This window comes from Caretta caretta, chromosome 23 (genome assembly GCF_965140235.1).
Source record: "Caretta caretta isolate rCarCar2 chromosome 23, rCarCar1.hap1, whole genome shotgun sequence".
NCBI classification, from domain to species: Eukaryota; Metazoa; Chordata; order Testudines; family Cheloniidae; genus Caretta; species Caretta caretta.
Window position 1 is genome coordinate 14344856 of NC_134228.1, and position 18307 is coordinate 14363162.

Genomic DNA, 18307 nt, shown 5'->3' on the forward strand with positions numbered 1-18307 from the left:
GTCGGCCCTTTAATTCTCTGCGTGGGAGCCCTTTGGGGAACCGGCCCCGCCAGCCGTGGGTAGATGAGGGGAAGGGGGGGTCAATGGGATGGTGAGGGGGCTGGGACTCTCCACTAATAATCGGCCCCCCATCTCCTGGCGAAGCCCTCCAGCCCGTACTGCCGGAGGATCCACACCAGCTGGCACCGGGGAACGACGACACCCCGGCAGCCGGGGGGGGCGCCGCGGCCAGCAGGACCAGGAGAAGTGGGAGCCCGAGGGGGTCAGAGCAGCTGCTGCGGGGCCCCCCCTTTCATCCCGGCTCTGGGGCAGGGAGTCCAGGCCTCCTCCCCCCCGCACACCCTGCAGCTGCCCAGGTGTGTCTGTTCCCATCAGCCGCTGCCGCCCCCCGCGGTAATTCAGGTTGCGTCAGGGACTCCTGGTTAAAGGCCGCCTGTTCCCAAGGCCGCCGAAATCCGCCATTTTCGGCGGAGCCCTTTGAAATGTGGGGCCCCTCAGGAGGGCGCGGGGCCGGGCCAGTGACCCTGGTTTGGGAGCGGTTGCGTGCCGGGCGCCGGTGATCTCGCCCGCCCCGAAAGAGCCGTTTCCCCCAAAGTTTCTCGGTGCATTGGTTTTGTGCTCGTTTTTAACACGGTGGCTGGGCCCGGGCCGGAAAGGGGCTAGCGGGTTTCCACACCCTCTAGAAGCCAAATGATTACTCGGCTTGACTTGAAATTTGGTGTGGCTCACAGGGGTGTTGGAGAGCCAAATTTGGGGTCGTTAGACTCAGGGGTTCTTGAGTTACAGCCCCCCCCCCCAACCCAAAACTGGTTTCCATCTGCTGCCAGGTGCTGTTAAACTGAGAGGGCGTCATGCCTGGGTGAATTGTGGCCCTCATTGAGATGGAGAGCCGGGAGCTCACCCTTCAATTAACTTATGGGTAAGTTAAGCACAAGGCCCCAACCAAGATAAAGGTGTTTGGGGGCCGAGGCCTTGTCTCCACTTCAGACTGAGGTTGATGCAGGCGCGTGGGTGCGAGATACAAGAACGGCCAGACTGAGTCAGGCCAAAGGCCCATTTACCCCAGCATCCGGTCTGTCGACGGCGACCAATGCATCAATAACTTCCTTTACTGGGGCTTCTGTGGGATCTGCCCAATCATGGCTTTGTGGGGACGCTGCGGAGTATGGTGCTGGCGGGTTTGAGATGCTTCTTAGCTTGGAACCCGCAGGAGGGCAAGGGTGAGAATATAAAGAGTCCCCAAAGGGTCCTGAAGCCAAGCGCCGGGTGTGTGACGGCAGGGTAGAAAAGAGCTGGCAACGTGCCCTGGGCTTTGGGGCCGGCCGCTTTCCAGTAGCGGGCTCGACTGGCTCGTGCTCCACAGGCGAGCTTTGTTTTCAGGGATCGTAGGGGCAGGTGCTTGTGCCGCTAGTCGGAGCCTAAGAGCTCTCGCTGCGGTGCTGTACGGTTAATGATACTGACGAGCGCTAAAAAAAGCCGGTCTCTCTCTCTCGTGTGTGACCAACCACCAAGGATCAGCTGCCCAGAAGCGAAAGAAGCTGTAGTAGTAATAAATCACGTAAGGGGAATGAAAAAGTTCCCCAAAGGTAATAGGTCGGGCTACACCACTAATTCCGACCAGCAGCGTGTCTTTCCCTGTTCCACAAGGCAGGAGAGCCGATGGCAAACCCCCGATGTTAGCACAGAGTCAGGGTTGGTTGGGGGTTGGTCATGCCCTTGCAGGACAGCTGCGTGGAGCATAACACAAATCTCTGCAAGCTGGGAAATGCACAGTTAAAGGTTGCCCCTGTCACCTTAACTCTGCCCTCTTTCGGCACACCCTGTTAACACGTGTGCCTTAAGTCTGCCAGCGTCACAGTGGCTGAAACGTACACGCTCACCTCCTTTTACAATCTGTTTGCATTGCCTCGTTGTCAGCTGTTTGGATTTTGCTCAATTCCCTGTTCTGCAAGGGGATGATATACCTCCAAGCAACCTCACCTGCGTTAGTGTAGCCACGTAGACATGACCAGGGTTTGGGAAGGGAGTGGGGGCTCAGGACTCCTGGACTCCTGGGTTCTCTCTCCAGCTCTGGGAAGGGAGTGGGGTCTGGTGGGTTAGAGCAGGGAGAGAGGGCTGGGAGCCAGGACTCCTGGGTTCTCTCCCTGGCTCCGGATGACCTTGGGTAAGTCTTCCACCTGTTCTGTTTCTCCACCTGTCTCCACTGCGAAATGGGGAGATGTCCCTGGATTGTCGTTCCCCACCCTTGCCCTCCCACCTGCCACGCCTGGGGCATGAGCTGGCAATGGGCACCCGCCCCATGCCACCCCCACACCAAGCTGGGGGGAGACAGGCCGGTCTGTGAGGGTGGGAATGTTCCTTTCCTGTTGCCACTGCCAGGGGAATCCGCCCTCTGTCCCCGCTGCGTCCGGTTCTGGTGCCTTGCAATTCAAGATCAATCCGGGAGGGGTCAGAGAAGAGCCACGAGAATGATTTGAAGGGCTAGAAACCCTGCCTGAGCGCGAGAGACACCAGCAGCTCCAGCTATTGAGCTGAACAAAGACGGCGAAGGGGTGACTGGATCCCAGCTGTACATACCCCACGTGGGGGACAAATATTTAATAACGGGCTCCCTAGAAAGTCTAACGCGATCCGATGGCTTGAAACCGAAGCTAGACAAATTCCGGCTGGAACTAAGATGTAAATCTTTACCAGTGAGAGGAATTAACCATCAGGCCAAATTCCCAAGGGACGCGATGGATTCTCCAGCCCTGACCATTTTTAAATCAAGCTGGGAAGTTTTTTCCCTCAGAGATCGGCTCTAGCAATGACTTGGGGGCAGGTCCCTGGCCCGGGTAGTACAGGGGATCAGGCGATGCTCACAAGGGTCTGTGCTGGCGTGGGAAGCTGTTAATCCAGAATTCAGCTTCGTTTGTTGCCAGCCAGCATCCGGAAAAGGCAGCGAAGATCAGTTCGGAAATTTCCCCGGTGGCTGGGCCAAACCCAGCCCCGGCTCCTTTCCCAAGCGGTGACGTTGATTAAAAATGATTCCGACGAGGCAGACGCCCCCGGCTGGAAGCAAGCGGCGTTGCCGTGCTCTGCGGTGTGCAGCAAAGTGGCAACTGGACCCTCCCGGCTCGGCGGGGGCCTGATTTGCCGCGGAGGGACGGGGAAAACAGGTGACTTGCAGCGGTTTGAGTGGAATTAAGGTCCGGAAAGCCCGCGCGGCGGCCCATGCTGAGATTTGTGAGCCGTTCCTCTGACTTCTGTGAGTGGATTTTGTCGGAGGATTCACTTCATCCCCCGTTGAGCGAGGGAGAGAAACCAGCGTCTGTTCCATAGTTTCGCTTGATGTTTATTTTTATCGAGTTGCATTTCCCCAGTTGCACAAAATTAGGGCGTTTAAAGCATTTAAAACTTTTTTGACTGATTTTCAAATTTTCAGTTACGGCAACTTCGGGGGGAGGCATGTGCCAGCCACTCGAGGGGCTCAGGGAATAAGTATTTAATTCGCGTAGCCGTTGAGATCCATAAAGACTCATGCAACCACACAGGCTCCATGTCACAACATGTAACTGTCCGTCAACCACCCGCTGGGACGTTCCCCGGCAGCGTTTGTTTCTTGCGTTGCTGAGCTGTGACTTTCGCTCGGGAACGATAAATTGTTACTAGCACTTTGGGCGAGGGCGGCGATTTCGACACACTGACCCATTAAAAATCGAATTCTTCCAAGCTGGTTTATAGGCCGCACTTAAATCAGTGATGGATGCCACCTGTCGCCACTAAGGGAGGCGAGCTGCACACCCAGGGGCTAGGGGCTTCCCCTCTAGGATTGTCCTGGTGTCTCCAAGAATTAAGATTACGCCGTGGACTGAAACTTCCAGGAGTGTCCAACAACCCAAACTGGCAGCCCTGGGTGCTTCTGTACGAGGTGCATTCGTTCACCAGGTACAGGGGCGTGAAATGGCTGATTTGCTCCGTACTGAAGGGCAGAAATGCCGTGGCATCACGGGGAGAAGTTGAGAAATCACCTACTCCTTGTTAGACCAACTCAGGAGACTGAACTGTTGAGGAACAGAGAGCTGGTGTGGCCAACGAGGTTCGAGGATGGAAGGCAATTGGCCAGCAGAGATATGCCCCAATCGTCTCAGCAGGCTCCAGGGGATGGTGAAAAACCCTCCATGGTCGCCTCCCTGACCTGGGGCGAGCCAGAGCTGAGCAAGGGAGTGCGGCCCACCAGCCGGGCCTTTAGAAAGAGGATTTTCTGAAGCGTCTCAAAGCTCCCATCCCATCACTGATGATTCAGAAGAGAGTGGGAGGGGAAAACCCCCCAGAATGAATCTGGCCCATTGTGCATCTGAGGCGAGGGGAGAAGAAACCTTCCTGACCCTGCAGCCCAAGCCCTGAAGCATGAGAGTGGATTGGAAAGGGACAGGGACGAACAGGGGGCTTCCTGGATTCACAAGTTCCCAAGGCCGGACGGGACCCCATGCCTACCCCGCCCGCCCCAGGTTGTAGCACGTCCCCCAGCATTGGCATCAAAGCATGTCTTTTAGAGAGTCGGTGAATTTCATAGCCGCCATGCCCGGAGGGAAGCATTGTGGTCAGCCAATCTGACCTCCGCAGCCCAGAGCCCTGCCCCGAACTAATTCCCAGAGCAGATCTTTTGGGAAAACCTCTGAGCGGGGCTGGAAAATGGCCCGGGATGGAGAAGCCACCCTGCCCCCTTGGAGAATTGTTTGGTGGTTAATTCCCGGGGGGAACGGGGTAAAAATTTCCACCCCGCATCCCAAACTGAATTTGTCCCGCTTCAACATCCCTTTCCAGTTTGTCCCAGCAGGCAGAGTGAGGTCACCTTCCCCCCTGCCCACCACGTGTGAGATCAGTGCTGGGCCAGCGTGGGAATCGGCCAGCTGTGATATTTTGCATGAAGCCCATGCGTGCCTCAGTTTCCCATCCGTGGGCTGCACTGTTACCTGGAGGGTGGGTGGGAGAGGGCAGTCAACTCCCTGCAGCAGCCCAGAGATGGAGGTGGGGTGGGCCCGGGGCTCTCCCAGATCAATGACTCCCCCACTCCCCATCTCTATGCACGGTAGTTTGGAGGGTCTTGACAACTCCCAGCGTTTCACAGAGCTCTGCGCTCACACCGGGACGGGAGGGGCGGGGGAGTGAATCCATGAATGGTCTCCCCTGGACGAGCCCGGCCAATGCCCGGCTTGGAGCGATGGAGCCCCAGTGTGGGACAAACATCCTGTTAATTACCCCAAACTCCTGCCGCCACCCATCAGCCGCTGCTCCTCCACCCCCGGCTCCCATCCCCAAGGGCCACGGCTGCTAACAACGCCCAGAACAGCAGGGAACCATTACCGGTAATTAAGACCCTGGGGATGGATCAAAGAGGGGAGTATGGGGTACCCCGGGGGAGGGACATCCTGCCTTCCTGTCTCTGTCAAGCCTCCTACCGCCTGTCTGCTCCCATGGGTCCTGCGCCTGGTGCTTTAGCTTCTGCCTGCTCTCTTTGGCCGAAAGTCCGTGGGACAAACCAAGCCGACCTCCATGACAAACCCGTTCCTCGCAGACCTGACAAACTCACTACCCCCAAGTCTGGCAGGATGTTTAGCCACCAAGGCTGTGGGGTTTGGGGTGGGGGTGGGGGAAGACATATGAGATTGTGACAAAGTGGGAATTTTTGTAATTTTTTTGTAGGATGCTTATGTGTGCCTCAGTTTCCCCTGTTCTGTGCAATGCTACCCTGTGTGTGTGTGTGGAGACAGGATCCAGTTTGCTTTCAGGACAGACGAAGAGCCAGTCTGGTGTGTTCATGTTGCCGGGCTGCGTGGGTGGACTGATCAGAGCTCTGACGGGTCTGTCTACCCGGCAGGGTTAGCCTAGGGTAGTAGAACTGGAGTGAGCAGATGCTGGGTTTGTTAACCCAGGGCTTGAGCGTCTACACTCAGTGGTAAGCCCAGGAGTTGTGGAATCCCGGGTCCCAAGCTGCAGTTCCAGTGTTCACACTACCTTATGCCGGCCTGCGTCCAACCACCCTTATCCCAGCCCCCTCCCCAAATGTAGCTGCGTTCGCCCTGTGTTCATGGTGCAGGGTGGGGACACTTGACCATCCCCCAGACTCAACAGGCCAACAGAGGAAGTTGGGATCGTGGGCTGCTTTTGGCGGATTTCCCAGCAGGGCTGCGTCTACACCACAAATCAATGGGGCTTGAACCCTGTCTCCCGGCTTGACTCACCTCCCGTGGAATCCTGGGACTCTGGGCTGATGGACAACGGTGTCCCCTCAGTTCTCCACCCTGCGGTGCCTTTCACACCGCTTCCCTGTGAGAGCCACCGCTCCTGGTCTGCTCACACGCAGCCTCCAATGTGTAAATCCCCCTCCCCAGCGATACTGCCAGCCACCAGGGAATTACGCTGCAGAGCGACACCGGCAAATTCCTAGTCCCTAACACTGTATGTCTTTCACTGCCCAGCCCCCCTTGGAGAACACCAGCTCATCGAAAGACCGTCATTTCATTAACAGAAAACGAGCTGCACGAGGAGTCCCCCAGACACTTCCACCCAAACACACACAGGTCTAGAGAAAAAATGTTTATTAACTCCAGAATGATGGATTTTAAGCTGATTACAAGTAATGAGGCATAAAAATCAGTATTGGTTACAAAAAAATAAAAGGTAAAAACGCAAAGAAATCCCGAACTTAACAAGCGATGTGAACTTAAAGCGAAAGGGTCTCTCTCACCACGTGATCTTTTGCAGGCTTACTGGCTGCATCTTTCAGCCAGGATCACGCCCCAGTCCAGTGTCTTTTAACTCAATGCCCTGAGTAGAGATGAAGGGCAAGAGAATTTTTGGCCTCCGTTCCTTAATTTTATCCTTTTCCTCTTTGAGGATCATCTCCAGCTGGGGTTAAGCAGACAGCCTGTCTCTGGGATAGGAACTTCCAGCAGTTCTTTTAAATTTCTCGCTCACGCCTTTCTTCCCGCCAAAGAATAGCCGCTTAACCAGGCGATAGTCCATTTGATTACGTTGACACCTGGCTGAGACGTCAGTCTGCCTTTTGTCTCTGAGGATCCGGTTTGTGCCTGCTTTTCTAAACTTGGAACACAGCTCAGCAATGGCATATAGTGGAATCGTACAACTTTACATACAATGTTGCCATGCATATTTTACCAGGACAATAATGTGCAGTAGATTATGAGTTTTTGAATGATACCGGCACAAAGCATACTTGGTAAAAAATTTATCATAGTCTTGAAAAAAGAATGAACATCAGAGTACAGACTGTCACGCTGGGTTAGCGCCATTTGTATGTAGACAGGGGTGAGGTTTGCTCTTGACTTTGAGCCCTGGGCTTTCCCTGCAGTGTAGACATTCCCTAAGGAACTGGTTGAAACCAACTTGGTCCAACGAGGCGCCTAGAATAGTGGTTTTCAACCGGTGGTCTGCAGACCCCTGGTGGTTCGCAGGCCATGTCTAAGATTTCCAAATGGGTCCACACCTCCATTTGAAATTTTGTAGGTGTCTGCATATTAAAAAAGGTTGAAGAACCCCTGGGCTAGACAGACAATGCCTGCTCCAGCGACTCATGGATTGGTGCTCTCTGTGGGAGAGCTAAGCCAAGACCCCCAGCATGAGGACATGGGGCTGGAAGGTGTGAGGCGGTGGAGCCGTGGGCCTGCCCTAAAGGAAGAGTGAGACCCCCCTCCTTTGTGGTCTGGGACATGGAAGGGCTTCCCCCGAGAGACTGTCCCAAAGCTGGTCCTGATCCTGGCAGGAAGCTCTGACCTGGTTAAGACACATAAGCACTGTGAGACGTACGTGCAGGTTATATCTAGAGTGTAATGGATTAATATTGACAGTCGCATCCCTGACCATCTTGGCTAATAGCCATCACTGGACCTATCTTGCATGGACGTCTTTCGTTCTGCTTCAAGCCCGGTTCTTCTCTTGGCTTCTACAACATCCCTTGGCTGTGAGTTCCACAGGTTAACTGCATCCTGTTAACAGCATTAACTGCATTAACTAAGAGGGTGGTGAAACACTGGAATGCGTTACCTAGGGAGGTGGTAGAATCTCCTTCCTTAGAGGTTTTTAAGGTCAGGCTTGACAAAGCCCTGGCTGGGATGATTTAACTGGGAATTGGTCCTGCTTCGAGCAGGGGGTTGGACTAGATGACCTTCTGGGGTCCCTTCCAACCCTTATATTCTATGATTCTATGATTCTATGATCCACACAGTCAAAACTGTAGGGACAAGGGACATCACCGCGGGTGGGAGCTAGTCCTGGCTACGAATAACAACAAAAGTTTGTGGTCAGTGTCACAGAATGTCGGGAAAGGCTCCAGTCCCTGAGGAAAACCCCCTGGCGAGGGAGCTTTGGTGAACGGGCCGGCCGGGTCCACAAGAACCAGGATCCAACTGCTTGACCTTCAGGGGAAAGGGGGAAACCGACTGTATTAGCTAGGGCAGTAACTATTGAGAAGGATGGACTCGTGTTCTAGGATTCTTGTTTTGTTTTGTATCTGTTCCCTCTTCTTGCTCGTGGAATCCTTGTTCCGTCTTCAGTGAGCCATCGTTGGTCTTATTAGAAGTGCTCACGGGTGGTGTCCAGGAGCTGGGGGAATTATGGGAAAACTGGTAAACTGAGGCATGCTGCACCTTTCTGGGGGAAGTGGAATTTCTGTGAGTTGCCAGCATCCAGGGACTGAATAGCAGAGAGAGGGGAGTGATTCAGCGGACTTGGTGACTGGCTGCCGTGAGATGGTCCGTGGGGAGACCCCCTCAGATGACAGAAGTCCCGTGGTCCTTGGGGAGGCTGGTTGGGCATTAATGACTGTTTTCCCAGTCGCGGTCTCCCGGGGGCTAATTAAGGGCAGCTCTGCTGCCCCCGGGTTCCGGGGTTCATTATCATGGAGGGGCAGCTGTTCCCCTGCAGACGCCGGGGGAAGGCGGGCGCCAGGCGTCCTTGTCTGAGATGAGGCTGCGTATCAGTGTGTACGCGTGGGGGGAACTGCAGGGGAGAGTCTGGGATTGCAGTGCAGGCTGGATGCGGGGCAGGCGGGGGAGCTGGGGAGTGGGGACTGGGACAGATGGGGGAGCAGGACAGCCGGAAACCCCCCCATGTCTTCTGCATCCGCCTGCCCCTCCCTCCCTCCCCCTGGGCTCTGGCCCCTGAACAGAAAGACGTTCCCCACCCGTAATAGCTGCTGTCAGTCCCTCACCCAGCTCTGCCCCCTCCATCTCCACCCTCCTGCATCGTCCTATCTAGTCAGGTACTTTGACGGTGCCTGGGGCAGGACCCCGCGTGCCGGTGGGTCCCCGCTCAGCACACCCCTGTGTCCAGCATGGAGCGCCGTCTCCGCTCTGCGTCCTTCCCCATGCACGCCGGGATGGGAGCTCTCCTGGCACCCGGAGCTCTGTTCGTCTCGCCCCCTTCCCCAGGAGCATTGATTTCCTGGGGAGGCCGCGTCTCCACGGTGTGACGGGCTCCAACCAAGAGCATTTCCTACTGACAAAATAGCCCCTGGCAAATAGCCATGAAAAACGGAGCATTATTCCCCAGGCTTTCCATCAACAGAGGGGGGCTATTTCCTGCTATACCCTTGGGTGACTGCATTGAATGAAGTTGAATTCTCTTTGGGGTCCTTTGCCTTCATCGCCAAGGTTCTGCGTTACCGGGACCCGGGATGACGTGACACCTTTGTAAGGGGTCAGGCGGGATATGATACGTTCTGGCCAGAAGCTGAAGCTCGACAAAATCAGCCTGGAAACAAAGGCATAAATTTGTACCGGGGAGCGTAGTTAACGACGGGCACAATCTACCGACGGGCGTGGTGGATTCGCCACCATGGACAATTTTTCAGCCGAGACGGCATGTTCTTCTAAAAGATCCGCGCTAGACATTAAATGAGGGAAGAGCTCTAGATTTGGCTCTCAGCCTTTCCAGACAACGGTACCCCTTTCAGCGGCCTGATTTGTCTTGCCCACCGCCATGTTTCACCTGCCTTCAAAACGACTTGCTTCCGAAATCAGACAAACCAAAAGCGTCCCAGCGCGCGGTTCCTGGGAAATGGCTGACTTCCTCCTTTGTACCGTGGAAGGATAAAATAAACCGATCGGAACAGAAAGATTGTACTCACATTTCAGTGGGTAGCAGATCGAGCTGTGTACACAAGTCATTGCCTGTATGAAATTTTAGACTGTGATGACTTCGCTTGTGCTTTCTATGTAGCCTGTTGTAAATTAGGCGACTATGTAGATGAGTTGATGGACCCCCTGGAAGACCTCGGCTCTGCCCCAGGCCCTGCCCCCACTCCACCCCTTCCTGCCCCCTCCCCTGAGCCTGCTGTGCCCTCGCTCCTCCCCCTCCCCCGCAGAGCCTCCTGCACGCCACGAAACAGCTGATCGGGAGGTGCAGGGAGGGAGGGGAAGGCGCTGATCGGCGGGGCTGGCGGTGGGCAGGCCGCGCTGACGGGGGGCTGCTGACGTGTTACGGTGGCTCTTTGGCAATGTCCATTGGTAAGTTCTGGCTCCTTCTCAGGCTCCGGCGGGCCACCCCGCTCAAAGGGGACAGGAGTGCAAATTCCGGTTCTGCAAAATAAAACCAGCCCCGGCCTTTTGAAGCTCCGCCCTGCTGCTCGAGTCGTATTTGTGCTCCGCGTCTGCGGTGAGCTTGAAACGGTTGCAGGACAGCCTCCGAGCAGGGCCCTGGGGCGATCTCTGGGAAGCTGCTTTGAACGTGCTTTGTGGTTTTAAGGTGTTTTCTCTGTCCTGCTTTCACCTTACGATTAGAATCACTGAACTGTAGGACTGGAAGGGCCCTCGATCTATCCAGTCTCCTGAGGGAGGACCAAATATTAGCTAGACCATCCCTGACAGGGGTTTCTCTCACCTGTTCCACCATCTCCTTGGTCATTTCTTCCCATGCTTCGTCACCCTGACAGTTCAAAAGTGTCTAACCTAAACCTCCCTTCCTGCAATTCAATAAAGGAGCTGTGTGCTCATCTGGGCAACTCCACAATTATTAGCCTCTGCAAAGAAAGCACGAACCCCTGAGAATCCAAAGGTGCTTTTTTATTATTTTGGCCTAAAAGTTTAGGGTTTTGCCGGCCCCAAACTGAGAATATGTTGTTTTTTTCTGAGGGAAAGCCCGGGATTTTCCGTAAAGATGGGACAGTTCCCATTTTGTTGAAAAAATAAATAGTTTTCCACCTGGGGAGCGTGGGGGTATTCCATCGGGTGGGAAATTTCTGATTTGTGCTGGAGGAAATTTTTTGAGGGACAGGTTGGGTTGGAGGAGGCAAATCAGGGCCCTTTGTTGGCCATTGAAAATTTCTCATGACCGATGTTGCTTCTCTGTGAGTTGAAAGAAGGGGCCGGGTATAGAAATGGTCAGACTGGGTCAGAGCAAACTCCATCTGGTTCAGAATCCATCCCCGACCCAGGCCGGTGCTGCATGCTGCGGAGGCAGATATAAGAACCTGCAGGAGCAGGTGGGGATCTGCCTCCATGAAAATTCCCTCCTGACCGCTCATAGTGAGAAGTTTCTTACAACCCTGAAGCATGAGGTTTAATATCCCTTCCACAATGTTTAATTAGTCTGAGTGAATCTAACTCTGGAGGCTCCTTTTCCCTATGAAATGTCCAGTCCCTTTTTGAAACTTGCTAGGTTTTAGCCTCAACACCATCCTGTGGCTATGAGTTCCACAGTTCCTGTGTGTGAATTTCCCACTGTAATTTCATGGGCTGTCCCCTTGTTCCTATGCCATGCGACAGGGAAAACAGAATCCCCCAACCTCTTTTCTCTGTCCCATTGTTGTCGTGTTATGCTCCCTCTTACACTTTAAACAACCCTGATCTTTCCCTTCTCTCTTCACAGGAGAGTTTTCCCATCGCCTGACCTTTCCCCAAGCCCCTGCTCATTCTGCCTTTCCCCTGTGCTGCTGGGGGGGCCCAGGGGTGCAGGCAGTCTCCAGATGCAGGCAAAGGGCTGCGAGCATGTTTCCAAACTGGTACCAAGTCCCCTCTTCGCTGGCTCTTGGATGAACTAAGCAGACTGGAATCCTCTAAGGGAGGTTTTCCGGACCTCCTGTGTAGCAGCAGGGCATGAGAGGGTCCCTGGGAAATACTCAGTGCACTCACTGCGTTGTGACTCTCATGAACTTCATCCCCAATCTTGTGGTCTCTGGGGCTTTCCTACAGGCCCCCTCCTGAGTCACAGACTCCAGTCCCTGCTATCGCGGCCGCCATGTCTGGCTTCAACTCCCAGCCACTGGATCGGGTTAGACCGTCCTCTGCTGGAGCCCGTTATTAAATGTTTGTTCCCCATGGCGGTACTTCTCGACTGGGATCAAATCGCCCTTTAACCTTCTCATTGTTAAACTAAATAGCTTGTGCTCCTTAAATCTCTCACTATCAGGCAGGTTTTCCAATCCTTCAGTCATTTCCATGGCTCTTCTCTGAACCTTCTCCAGGTGATCAATCTCCTTCATAAATTACAGGCCCCGTTAACACCAGTTAGGCTGTTTTCCAAGTGGAAGGTTATTTCAGAACCTCCCTCCTGTCTCGCCTCGGACTCTATGAATCCCCTCTTCACCCCTTCCTGGGCCTTGCAGAGAACAGAATTACCTGCATTTCCCTCGGCAAGCCTGTAACACTTGGAGCTCGGTATTATAACAGTGACTAGAATCCAACCTCATGCCTCAGGGCTTCAGTCGGTCACCTGCAGTGGTCAGGAAGGAATACTTTCGTCTAGATGAAATTACTAAAAGGTGGGTGTACAACTGGTCAAAAGATCATAGTCAAGGAGTAGCTATCACGGTTCATGGTCAAACCGGGAGGTTGTACCTAGTGGGGTCCTGCAGGGGTCAGCCCTGGGTCTGGGACTAGTCAATATTTTCATTAACGACTTGGATAATGGAGTGAAGGATGCACTTATGAAAAGTACAGCTGACCCCACGCTGGGAGGGGTTGCGAGCACTGGTGAGGTCTCAGCTGGAGTCCTGTGTCCAGTTCTGGGCACCGCACTTCAAGACAGACGTGATCAAACTGGAGAGAGTCCAGAGGAGAGCAACAGGAATGAGGAAAGGTTTAGAAAACCTGACCTAGGAGGAATGGTTAAAAGCACAGGGCACATTTGTTCCGGCTGTTATAACGAGGCTGGGGAATCAGTTGTTCTCCATGTTTGCTGAAGGCAGGACAAGATATAAAGGGCTTAATCTGCAGCCAGGGAGGTTTAGGTTAGAGGTTAGGAAAAACTTTCTAACGCCGAGGGTATTTAAATTCTGGAATCAGCTTCTGTGATGAAGTGGTACTGTTCTTAATGTTTCCTCTGAATAGTGTGGGGGTGCCTCAGTTTCCCCTAGGCAGTTCTTAAGTATCTAGGTGGTGGGGTAAGGGTGTATGATCGTTGCAGAGCCCTAGAGGGGCAGGTGTGTGCAGGGGTCTGGACACAGAGAATGGCCGACACCCTGTTTCCTGGCTACTGATGGCCTGGGCCTTTCTCCCCTGCAAGGTGAGAGCTAAAGGGTTGGAGAACAAAGGAATCAGGTGACCTCCTGGCCCGGGAAAGGGACAAAGCCCAGAGGAGGGGGTTAGGGGGCTGGAGGGAGTTTCAGTTTGGGGCTGGCTGGGACGTGGAGTGAAGGGCAGACGTGGTTGTCTGGCTCACTGCCCCCCAAAATGGACTCAGCTGAGGGGTCCCGTTCTCTGCACCTGCAAGCTCTGTGTTAGACCATGTTCCTGTCGTCTAATAAACCTTCTGTTTTACTGGCTGGCTGAGAGTCCCGTCTGACTGCGGAGTCGGGGGGCAGGACCCTCTGGCTTCCCCAGGACCCCGTCTGAGCGGACTCGCTGTGGGAAGCGCACGGAGGGGCAGAGGAGGCTGAATGCTCCGAGGTCAGACCCAGGAAGGTGGAGCCGGGGGAGCTGTGTGCCCTGCAGACAGGCTGCTCCCCGAGAGGAGACTTCCCCAGAGTCCTGCCTGGCTTTGCAGGGAGCATTTCCAGAGCATCGCCCGGGGACCCCGTGACAGCTTCCAAGGGAAATTGTGGGAGCTCTAGTCATTGGGGGTTTCTAAGAAGAGGCCGGACAAACACCTGTCGGGGGTGGTCTAGGTTTACTCGGTCCTGCCACGGTGCCAGGGGCTGGATTTGATGACATCTCAAGGTCCTTTCCAGCCCAACATTTCTATGATTCTATATTTCTAATCTCTTTTTCCCCCCTGCCTTCCTGTGAAGCACTGGAGATCAGCCACTGCTGGTTGGGGCTTGGAGCTGGTCCAGAGAATCCTCTGTCTAGATGTCTCGCTCTTGGGATGGGGGGGCCTTCCTCCCATAGGGGGCACCAGCTCCCATCCAGTCCAAAATCCAACAGCTGTTCCTGGACCCCGTGTGACACAAGGGTTGTTCTCAGTCCGTCACCGACAATGTAAGACGCTAACGGCCAGTGGCCCCGTCCTGTCTCTGCACTTCACGGCTCCTTAAACACTCGGCTCCTCTGAGGCGGGCTCTGGATGGGACATGGCCCATCCGCACCTTCTCCTATCCCTTTGGAATGGGATGGTCTCCTCCACACATTGCTGGGGGGGCGGTCCCCCTAGAATTGGACACTGATCTGGAGTTACATCCCAACCTCTGTGCACCATAATTGGGAGTCACTTAACGGCTCCAAGCATCTCACAGAGCTCTGGGCCCGCACCCCAGAGCGAATCTCTGAACTCCGTCCCCTGGACAATGCCCGGCTTGGAGAGATCGTGGGACAAACGTCCTGTTAATTACCTCCAAACTCCCACCGCAACCCATCAGCTGCTCCTCCTCCACCCCCAGCTGGTGTGGGGCTGCTGGGGGAAGAATTGGTGGGGGGCTTGAAACAGCAGAATTGTTGGGGAGCAGAATTGATGGGCTGCTGGAGGGGGCAGAACTAGTGGGGGCCAAGCTTCATTTTGGGGCTGGGAGGCAGAGCAAATTGCTGGGTAGGAGGACGAGCTGCTGTGGGGGTGATGGGAGCCCCCCACTTCCGTTCCAACCACTTCCAGCGCCGGGACGTTCTCTTCAGGGTGCTCAGGGCCGTAACCCACTGCCTCACCCTTCTGCCTCTGCAAGAGCGAGCGTGGCTGGAAATCAGTCCCCTGCCATGCCGGCCTGTCCGCCTCCCTGGCAACCCATCCCTGAGACACTGCCGGCCTTTCCCTGGCCTTGCGGGTGACCCCCCACTCCCCCGGCACCCCCAGAGCTGTCCCCGGGCTGCGTCCTGTGCCACCACAGCCTGTTTGCTCAGCTGAGCCTTGCGCCCGACTCCAACGTCCCGGCGCAGAGCCGGGGGTGACGAAGTGGGACTGTCCTTAATGTTTTCTCTGCATATTGTGGGGGTGCCTCAGTTTCCCCTAGGCAGTTCTTAAGTATCTAGGTGGTGGGGTAAGGGTGTATGATCACTGCAGAGCCCTAGAGGGCAGGTGTGTGCAGGAGTCTGGACACAGAAAATGGCCGACACCCTGTTTCCTGGCAACGGATGGCCTGGGCCCGTCCCCCTGCCAGGTGAGAGCTAAAGGGTTGGAGAACAAAGGAATCAGGTGACCTCCTGGCCCGGGAAAGGGACAAAGCCCAGAGGAGGGGGGGCTGGAGGGAGTTTCCGTTTGGGGCTGGCTGGAGACATGGACTGAAGGGCGGGTGTGGTTGTCTGGCTCACTGCCCCCCAAAATGGACCCGGCTGAGGGGTCCAGTTCTCTGCACCTACAAGCTCTGGGTTAGACCATGTTCCTGTCGTCTAATAAACCCTCTGTTTTACCAGCTGGCTGAGAGTCCCATCTGACTGCGGAGTCGGGGGGCAGGACCCTCTGGCTTCCCCAGGACCCCGCCTGGGCGGACTCGCTGGGGGAAGCGCACGGAGGGGCAGAGGATGCTGAAGGCTCCGAGGTCAGACCCAGGAAGGTGGAAGCCGTGTGAGCTGTGTGCCCTGCAGACAGGCTGCTCCCGGAGAGGAGACTTCCCCAAAGTCCTGACTGGCTTCGTGGGGAGCAGTTCCAGAGCATCGCCCGGGGACTCCATGACACCGGGTTCTCGCAAATCCAACACGGAGCGTGGCAACGAAGAGCCGAGATTTAAGTGATGCTGAGCCAGAGGAAAAGGCATCAAACTGCACTTTTCTAGTGATGGACACGGCATTGTCGCACGGGGCTATTTTGCCGAGTGTTTACGGCAGAGTTGTTGGAGCTGTGTCCATCCCACCCTGTCTATCTTTGCCGATTGTTGTACGCGGTGTTGTTGGAATCACGTCGGTCCCACCGTGTCTATCTTTGCCGATTGTACATGGCATTGTTGGAGCCATGTCAGTCCCACCTTGCCTGTCTTTGCCAGTTGTTGTACGCGGTGTTGTTGGAATCACGTCGGTCCCACCGTGTCTATCTTTGCCGATTGTTGTACGCGGTGTTGTTGGAGCCGCGTCCTTCCCACCTTGTCTCTCTATCTTTGCCCAAGCAGTGTTCGGCCTTACGTCCAGTTCCTGGCATCTCCCGCACTCCAGGCCGGGGGACTGGACAGGCCCAGAGGATGCCGGCCCCTACATCCATCAAGGAGGGGACACCTACAGGGTCATTTTACGCCTTGTGTATCCCCCAAAGTCCATTGTCTTTGCCTCAAGAGTCGGGAAGGATTCCTGGGGGCTGGACATTGCTCCCCATTTAGCTCAAGGGCTGTAAATGTACATTTCTTTCTCTCCGCTGGGCATCCAGCCAGTCGGCCGGGTAAATCCACACTCCGGTGTCTAGGGCAGGCTGGGTTTCCACTCAGCCTCCCCAACACAAGGTAAGACCCTGTTTCCAGCCCACATCTAGGACTCACTGAACCCAACCCGGACATGCCCCATGCAGGGATTTTCAGGACCGGTGTGGCACCGGATTACATATGAGACATAAGAACATAAAAACGTAACCCTAACTCTACATATACAATAATGGGGTCTGAATTAGCTGTTACCACTCAAGAAAGATCTGGGAGTCCTTGTGGAGAGTTCTCTTAATCATCCACTCAATGTGCCGCGGCGTCAAAAAGGTGACCAGAATGTTGGGAATCATCAAGAAAGGGAGAGAGAATAAGACAGAAAATATCCTATCACCTCTATGTACATCCATGGGACGCCCCCACCTTGAACACTGCATGCAGATGTGGCCGCCCCAGATCGAACAAGATATACAGAAATGAGAAAGGGTTCAGAAAAGGGCAACAAAAATGATGAGGGGTATAGAACGGCGTCCGTATGAGGAGAGATTAATGAGACTGGGACTTTTGAGCTTGGAAAAGAGGCGACGAAGGGGGAATATGATAGAGGTCTATAAAATCATGACGGGTGTGGAGAAAGTGAAGAAGGAAGTGTTATTTACTCCTTCTCATAACACAAGAACAAGTTTCAGAGTAACAGCCGTGTTAGTCTGTATTTGCAAAAAGAAAAGGAGTACTTGTGGCACCTTAGAGACTAACCAATTTATTTGAGCATGAGCCCACGGTATGCATCCGATGAAGTGAGCTGTAGCTCACGAAAGCTCATGCTCAAATAAATTGGTTAGTCTCTAAGGTGCCACAAGTACGCCTTTTCTTTTTACAAGAACAAGTGACCACCAAATGAAATGAATAGGTAGCAGGTTTAAAACAAACACACGAAAGTATTTTTTCATGCAACACACTGTCAACCTGTGGAACTCCTTGCCAGAGGCTGTTGTGAAGGCCAATACTATAATGGGGTTCAAAAGGGAGCTAGATAGATTCAAGGAGGATAGGTCCATCAATGGCTATTAGCCAGGCTGGGCAGGGATGGTGTCCTGAGCCTCTGTTTGCCAGAAGCTGGGAATGGGCGCAGGGGATGGATCACTTGACGATTCCCTGTTCTGTTCATTCCCTCTGGGGCACCTGCCATTGGCCACTGTCTGTGGCGGTTCAATGATGAGACAGAACACAGCTTTATGCAAGCAAGCAGGCTGGTCAGCTGAAATGGGCTGCTGCCCCCAGCTTTCCACCTTCCCCTTTTATTATATTTCTCCCCCCTATGCATTACATACTTCTACTGCAAAAAGACACACAAAGGAATGTATGACGTTGATTGATATACTTGTTTAGCAACTTTTATCTACTACAATCCTGGTTCTCAGGCCTTGAGCCCAGGCTAAGAAAGCTTCCCACGGTCACTGTCTTTTAATCAACTTCTCATGGTTCATATCTAGTCCTTGTCCTTGGATAGAGCAATGTGTGCATTGCTTCTACAAAACAGTCAGGGTGTGCCCTGACTGTTTCCAGGTGGAATAACTAAACAGGAACCCTTCAACTGTCGGA